Here is an 8929-nt window from a genome sequence, read left to right on the forward strand (position 1 = left end):
GCCTCCACCCAAGCCCCCATCCCCTGCAGGAAGATCTTCTCCTCTCAGAATGCCATCACAGGTGCTCCAGCTGAGGATAAAGAGCTGCTCTGTATGTGGACTGGGGAGCAAGGGCCTGACTGTCCCCGGTGTTCTGTAGTTAACTCCCCTGATCTCTGCCCCAGGCCCATGTTGTTCTCCTTACCCACGAGCCTCCAGCTTGGAGCACCCTGGGTGAGGATCCTGACTGGAGACTCCTCCCTCGCATGTTTTGGCTTATGAGGACTCTGCTTTGGTACATCAGCACAGTCCCATCTGCTCTCTAACTTCCAGAACTTTATCCTAGTCATTGAAATTTCTGCTGATGACATTCTATTTACTTTCAATGTTCTAAGAGACTTAGTCATTCTTTATACACATTTATTGACATTTCAATAGGATCTTGGGAGAAAGGATAGGCAAATACATATGTTCTGCCTTTTCCAACTGGGGAGTGTGCTTATAGCCCTAAAATATTTTATTCAGTCAATAAAGCATTTCTACATTTCCTTAAAACAGAGAGGATATAATTATATTACATTTTCTAATGAAAAAACTGCAGGTGTGAAAAATCAGAAGCATTACCTTGTCCATTATCACTTTCCTCACAATGACAGTAGCATAGGTAGTAAAAGCCTGGTCTTGGAGTCAGACAACCTGGGGCAGGCACTTGGCTGCTCGACTCACTAGCTGTGGACAGTGCAATTATTAAATTTTCTGGGCCTCAGTTTTCTTATCTGTAAAATGGGGATAATGATACTTCTTCCTGGGTGTTGTGATGATTCAAGTATTTGGTGTAGTGCCTGGCATGTAGTAATTTATCAGTGGCCAGTAGCAACTGCAGCTTCAGTGACATCACTGTCACCCCAGCCATGAGACAGTCTCCCTGCCATTCTATCTTCTAGAGATTGTTGTTCTAATTAGTCAGAGTTATGAGACCTTTATGGGTTTGAGTTTTGTTTGGATAACTTTCAATCCCTGTCTCTGGTTCTCCAGATGGCAGGGAGCATGGTGAAGATAAGAGAATACAAATTAAATACAGATGATAGAACAGCATGAACATAATAATAGTGCCCTGTGTTTTTATAGCAAAGATTTTCCAGCATTTATCTCATCTATTCTTTCAAAACATTATGATGCATGTATTTTAGGTATTTACTGGACATTTATCCAATACACATTTTTGGGGGGAAGCAAGTTAACTTCTGGGGTGTCTGTTATGGAAGAGAGTAACAGTTTTCCCAAATAAGAGAGGATTTTCAAAAGACCCATTGCTATCAAATGTATTTCTCCTGATACTGGAGCCTTTGTCCTAAATGATAGGAATACTTAGTTTCAATGACAAAGACAGGCATGCCTTGGTAAGCATAAAGTAAAAAGCACTGCCTCACTTTAAAGAGTTTAAACTTTTTGGGGAGTTCCCGTCGTGGCGCAGTGGTTAACGAATCCGACTAGGAACCATGAGGTTGCGGGTTCGGTCCCTGCCCTTGCTCAGTGGGTTAACGATCCGGCGTTGCCGTGAGCTGTGGTGTAGGTTGCAGACGCTGCTCGGATCCCGCGTTGCTGTGGCTCTGGCGTAGGCCGGTGGCTACAGCTCTGATTAGACCCCTAGCCTGGGAACCTCCATATGCTGCGGGAGCGGCCCAAGAAATAGCAACAACAACAACAAAAAAGACAAAAAAAGACAAAAAAAAAAGAGTTTAAACTTTTTGAACGCTTTTTTTCTTAATGGGTCAGTGCTACTCAGCTCTCATATATAAAATAGATGAAAGTGGAGCTTCCCTATTTGAGGAGGGTTGGGGAACTAGAACTGCCCATTCCGAAGCCCCAGCCCCTTTACTTTCAACTGCAGTGCCAGATCCTCTTACCTCTAGAGCTCTAAGAAACAGTTTGAAAACCACTGACCGGACTTATTGTAAGGACAAGTTTCCAGTTTCTATGAAAAAGCTACCATTTTAAAATGCCTTTTTTTTTTTTTTTGGTGTTTTTAGGGCCACACCTGGAAGTTCCCAGGCTAGGGGTCGAATCGGAGCTGCAGCCACCAGCCTACACCACAGCCACAGCAATGTGGGATCAGAGCCGTGTCTGCTGCAGCTCCAACTTGACCCCTAGGCCTGGGAATTTCCATATGCTGCAGGTGCAAGCCTAAAAAGAAAAAAAAAATTGATCAAAACAATAAACCTTGAGCCAAAACCCAGACAGAAAAGGCACTACAAGTACAAACAAAACAGAACATTTGTGTGGAGAGAGAGAATTCGATTTTATCTGGTTGGTCAGCCTTCTCTAACCATTGGCTCTTTCTAAATTTACTGTAGTGAGAAATGTCATTTTAGATGTTTTTCCCCCCAAGTACCTTTGTCTGGTTTCCCTCTTTTCAATAGACACTTGTTACTTACTTTCCTGCCTTTATGGCCATGGAGGTACTGCCTGTATGTGATTAATAATTTACTTTCAGACCCATTCTATTTTTTACTGAATTTTCTGCACTCCCACAATGTGCAAGGCAGTGCATTAAGTGCCCAGAGGAGTAATCTCTGGCCTTGAGGCACTTATCCTCAGGTCGGAATGGGGGAGATACACCTGGGTAAGATAACAAGGAACACATGCTACATACACACAGAGATTATGACAGGAATGCAGAGGTGGGAGAGGTCACTGGCCTCTGGTCCTGTCAGGACAGGCTCCCTGGAGGAAAAGCGCTTGAACTGAGCCTCCAGGATAGGTGGGACTTTGAGTAAGAGGAGAGGGTAGGGGGGGATAATTCCAGGTGGGAAACAGGGAACCAATAGGACCAGCTGGCTGGAGAGCAGGGCCATGTCTCCCAGCGCCACTGCGTCTTGGCAAGAGTGAAGGTGCTTTATGCTGACCCCACTCCTGGTGGGAACATAGGCCTTTATTTCCTCATTCTCTAGGAGCTGATCTTGGAGAAACAAAAACTAGTGTCTTACAAAACAAGTGAAAAGGGCATACAGTGTTTTTCCTTGTGTTTCCACTTAGGGGCAGGAATTGAGCGGGTCAAAGTCTTCCTAAAATCAAACTTTGGAACTGTATTAGTTCCTAGAGCTGCCATACAAAAGTACCATAAACTGAATGGCTAAAAACAACAGAAAAGTATCTCGTTCTGGAGGCCAGAAGTCTGAAATCAAGGTATTGGAGGGCCATGCTCCCTATGAAACCTGTGGGGAGAAGCCTTCCTCTCCTCCAAGCATCTGGTAGCTTATTGGCAATCCTTGGCATTCCTTGTTTTTTCAACTATAGCACTTTAATCTCTGCCTCCGTTGTCACATGACTGTCTTCTTCCTATGTGTTTCTGTTCACTTCTTTTAAGGACACCAGTCAGAGCGGACTAAAGCCCCCTACCTCCAACTCAAGTACAAGCTCATCCTACGTAACTACATTTACAGCAACCCTAATTCCAAATAAGGTCACATTCTCATGGGGTTAGGGCTTCAACATATCTTTCAGAGGATGTAAATCAATGTGAAACAGGGATGAGCAGGACAACTGTGGATCTCTAAGAGGAGGGATGAGATTCTGAGGACCAGTTAGCATCTGCCTCAGAGACTGGTCCTCTGGAGGGACCTCTGGCTCCTTGAAGAAAATAATTTCAGGTGAAACTAAAAGAGTGCTTTCCTCAGAAATCTCTCTGAAACTTTGGGGGTAATGAAGCAGAGAGTGAAGAACAGAAGCTGGGAGAAGGAGACAGGGGAGGGAAAGGAAAGAGGCAGGAAGGGGTTCCCAAGTGGCTAAGAGCACTTGTTTGGTAGGACTCAAGAGTGTCATTAGCATGACTATGTGACCACAGAGCATGATGGAGATGTTACCCAGATTCCAACCCAACAGCACCTCAATCCTCAGTAGATATGGCCCAGCTGGATAGAATCTCGAAAGGGTATACAATTCAATTTGTAGAAAAGAGAATAACTGAAAGAAGTTGACTGTCACTTGAAGAAAGAATAACATATCATATTTGTTACCATATATGATGACATAATTGGATATTGGTTCAACTTGAACCCAGAGGCCAAGTTGCAAAACCAGTCCTGATAGAAAGATGCCTTATTGTCAGGATGTCCATAAAAAGAACTTAATAGGAGAATTATCTGAACAACTGCAGGCACATGTGTCCTGGTTAAAAATCTGTGATGGATAAAGAACCTCAGCTCCCTTAAGACACATCATAAGAGCTCTGGAATAATCACAGAGGTTTGGGGGAAAGGCCCAAATCACTTTACAGAGACAAGCCCAAGACCCACGTGCTGAGTGTCTCCTCTCCTTAGACAAGGAGTCCTTGCTCCCACCCCATGTCCTCCAACCATTGGTATTTGGAGTATGTCAGTTCCTTTTTCCTTCTCAAATACACAAAACATGACTAAAATAAAGCAGGGTGTACACAGAAGACATCAACAAAGAAAAAAAAATCAGCAAAGGGTGACATTTTACCTATAAACATAGATAACTATTGTCCTTTAATTAAAATGTAATAATAGAGTGTTCCCACTGTGACTCAGCAGAAACCAACCTGACTAGAATCCATGAGGATGTAGGTTCGATCTCTGGCCTTGCTCAGTGGGTTAAGGATACTCTGTTGCCATAAGCTGCAGTGTAGGTCACAGAGGCTGCTTGGATCTGGCATTGCTTGGCTGTGGCGTAGGCTGGTAGCTGCAGCTCCTATTTGATCCCTAGCTGGGGAACTTCCATGTGCCGTAGGTGGAAAAAGTTGGATCTCAAATACATACGTAAAGTTGGATTTTTTTAATAAAAGACGTTGGGACAACTGAAAAGCCGTTGGGAAAAAATATGAAATTCGATTAGTAGATCACAGAGAATACCAGGAAAATCTCCAAATAAGTTAGAGATCTCAATGGAAAAAAGGAACCCATTTATTTTTCTAAGAAAACTTGGGTAAATTTCCAATCTAGCAGTTGCAAAGCCATACTGTGAGTCACTGTTCAGAAGAAATAAAGGAACAGATCTATTCCAAGCATTAATACAATCTTTTGGGAGAGTTCCTGCTGTGGGTCAGTGGGTTAACGAACCCAACTAGTAACCATGAGGTTGCAGATTCGATCCCTGGCCCCGCTAAGTGGGTTAAGGAGCTGGCGTTGCCGAGGGCTGTGGTGTAGGTCACAGACGTGGCTTGGATCCCACATTGCTGTGACAATGGTGTAGGCCAGCAGCTGTAGCTCCAATTAGACCCCTAGCCTGGTAACCCCCATATGTCACGGCTGAGGCCCTAAAAAGACCAAAAAAAAAAAAAAAAAAACTTTTGTGTGGCAAAAGTCAAAAGACAAATGACAAACCTGGAGAGATATCTGCGACTTATATTAGTAAGAGACTAAGCTTCCAAGTAGTTAAAGCACTCTTTAAATAAAACATCACTAACAACAAAAGAGAAATTAACAGAAAAATGGGCAAAATGCACAAACAACCCATGGGAAAGGGGAGGAGTTGGCCTTTAAAATATGAAAAAACATATTCATGCAGACTTATACTAACAGAAACATAGATTAAAATTTTATTGAGATATCACCTATCAGATTGATGAAAACTCCAAGAATTGAATAATACATCCTATTGGCTGGACTTAGAGCATCTGGCACTTCACATAGTGCAGGTGGGAGTGCAAAATGGTACAATTTATATTGAGATTTTAGCAACAGCTAACCAAATTATATATGCATTTGCCTTTCAACCCAACTTCTTAGAAACTCCCTAAAATAGCCTATCTCCACCCATATAAAACATACTTGCATAAAGCTATTGATTACAGGGTTATTTTGTAAAAGCAAAGGATTGGGAATACAAATGTCCACCAGTGAAAACCAATGAGGTTAATAAACTAGTACTAAAGGCCTAGTACTCAATGGAGTACTTGGTAGCCATATAAAAAAGAATGAGAAAGAGTTCTACAGACATGGAGTGTTCTACAGGATACCTTGCTAAGTGCAAAAGGGTGCAAAACAGTGATGTGATGTGCTATATTCGTGTATGAAATCAGAGGAAATAAGAATATAGATATATTACTTATGCATTCATGCACGTATGTATGTACGCAAGTTCTGGTTCTTTTGTAGAAAGAAATACTGGGAGGACAAACCAGAAACTATGGTCACCTGTAATAAATGTGAGGAGGGGTATGAGGAAGGGGGAACAGGAATGGAAATGAGACATCTCTGAGAAAGCTTTTTTATATTGTTTTGACTTTGAACCATGAAGATGTGTTATGCAATGAAAAATAAAATTAAGCAAAAAGGAAAAAAAATGAGTTTGTTACTTAGGTCATTAAGAGAGATTCTTGAATTGAAATTTTCTCCATAAAATGATAACTACCCTCTAGCATTCAGCAACTCTGGAAATATGAATAAATATGGAAAATGAGTACTCAGCCCAGGTGCCTTCTAACAGGCATGACAGGAATTGCCTGGAAAGCAAGGTAGTAAAGATTGCTGGCTCTAGAGACATGGAAAATGTGAGCTGAATCTGCCACTTGCCACTTCCTGTGAGTTTAAGAAAGTAACTTGTAAGTGTCCATCAGCAGATGAATGGATAGAGAAGTTATGGTATATATATACAATGGGACATTACTCAGCCATGAGAAAAAAGGATCCTGCCATTTGCAACAATACGGATGGACCCTGAGGGCATTATACTAAGTGAGAAATATCCAACAGAGAAAGACAAATTCTGTATGACCTCACTTCCATGTGGAATCTAAAAAAGTCAAACTCGTAATAACAGAGAGTAGAATGGTGGTTACCAGGGTGATCAGAAGGGTGGGGGAGTGGGAAGATGCTGTTTAATGTACAAACTTGTAACCAGTAAATAAATAAGTCCTAGAGATCTAATGCACAGACTAATGATTACAATAAAAAAATACCGTTATAAATGTCAAAGTTGCTAAGGTCTTGTTTCACCCCAAGAAAGAAATGATAATTATGTGACATGACAGGAATATAGTACTGTAGTAACCATACTGCAATATATAAATTTATCAAATCAGCACAACATACACCTTGAACTTACTCTCTGAGCCTGTTTCCTCACCTGTAAAGGAACTGTAGTCACAGCTTTCATATCGGTACCTTAAGGATTAAGTGAAATAGTGCACAAATACTGCCTCACACAAAACTAGCCACCCCGCCCCTCTGCAGAAGGTCTATAAATCTCAGAGAAAGAGGTGACCATGTCAGGAGGCCTGTAACCTAGGAAGGAGAGGGTCTCAGGAAGGAAGGAAGTGCACTTGCTTCATGGCACACCTGGCAGTTTAGGTGCTGGTCTCCCAGACCCTGCAAACCCTGGGAACAGAAAGGTCTCTGGAGGGACTGCAGTCTGAGGCCCTGAGAACGTTCTTGTCCAAGGACCCAGAATTTAAACCCAGTCACTTCTGGCCTCCACTGTCTTTTTCCTCCCCACCCCTCCCTTCTCTGCATCATGGTTTCCCTCCTCTCTGGAATTTCCCAGAAATGGCTGTGAAGGAGTCTAGTTCCCTTTATTTTCATTTGATCTTTGAGTAAGAAAATGATCCAAAGTCTGTAACAGGGAAGAAATGAGCTTCAAAAAAATGCCTATAAGAAGTCTGAAAATCTTTGAGCTCAGTCCGGATATTACTAGGGACAAGACCCGGCTGGAATTTTTTTTTATTTATATAACTTTGTCTTAGTAAGAGGCAGAGACACAGATGCACCTCCCAGTGCCTGGGATTGTCAAGATTTGTGCAGCTAAGGGATAAAGAATGGCTGGGGATGCCGACAGAAATCAAGGGGCCCCTGGTCTTTGGGTACAATGTAAAGTCACCTCCAGTAGACACTGACTCCAGGTATGACAATTAATTTCTGAGTCTTGGAGTTTCCATTGTGGCTCAATGGTTAACAAATCTGACTAGGAACCATGAGGTTGCAGGTTCGATCCCTGGCCTTGCTCAGTGGGTTAAGGATCTGGCGTTGCCATGAGCTGTGGTGTAGGTTGCAGATGTGGCTCGGATCCCGCGTTGCTGTGGCTCTGGTGAAGGCCAGTGGCTACAGCTCCGATTAGACCCCCAGCCTGGGAAACTCCAGGGCTGCCGTGGGAGCAGCCCTAAAAGGACAAAAGACAAAATAATAATAATAATTTCTGAGCCTGGCTAAGTAAAAGGAAAAAAAAGTACACTTATGTAAATCAGTCTTGAGGCCAGATTGATTGATTTATTGATTGATCATTCATTCATTTCATTCATCAAATAAACATGTATTGAGTACTTATTACAGCAGCTTGCATGCTAGTTGGGAAAGACAGAGAAACCTGATTAAGGTGCTTGCCGCAGTCAAGAGAATTAAAATCAGGAGAGATTTCAGCTTCTTAGGTTTAGAAGGAATCTTAGGGGTCATCTCACATTACCCCTCGCATCATAGATCAAGCAACTGAGGCCCAGAACAGTCCTACCCAAACCCATAGAGCTAATAAAGGGCAGAGCCAAAAATAGGCTTGGGTCTCCTAATCCCAAGTCCAGTGCTATTTCTATCACAACCTGCTGGTTCAGGGAACAATTCTCAAGTGTGTGGGAGAGAGAAACAAAGGCTGGAAAATATACATTTTTTTTAATATGGTAAAAGAAAGTGGATTCATGACAATTTTCCTCCTCAAAATCCTGGAAGAAGAGAATTCTTTGAAGACAGATCCTGGGAGGCTAAAGAAAATATATTAATTAATCATTTCAGGGTTCACTCACAAATATGGGCTTCTTGGGATAACATTCACGAAGATGCTGAAGGAAGGCTTCAGCATGCTTCACTGCACCAATGAAAGATGAGTCACCTTACTATCTTACATATTGGCTTCCTCTTCAAAATATGTCCCTTTGAATAAAAAGGCCTAGCTATCATGGTTGAACTTGGATTCAATTGGTCTCTATGGCAACCACTGAGAAACCTCA

The sequence above is a fragment of the Phacochoerus africanus genome, chromosome 9 (genome assembly GCF_016906955.1).
Source record: "Phacochoerus africanus isolate WHEZ1 chromosome 9, ROS_Pafr_v1, whole genome shotgun sequence".
In the NCBI taxonomy this organism is placed as follows: domain Eukaryota; kingdom Metazoa; phylum Chordata; class Mammalia; order Artiodactyla; family Suidae; genus Phacochoerus; species Phacochoerus africanus.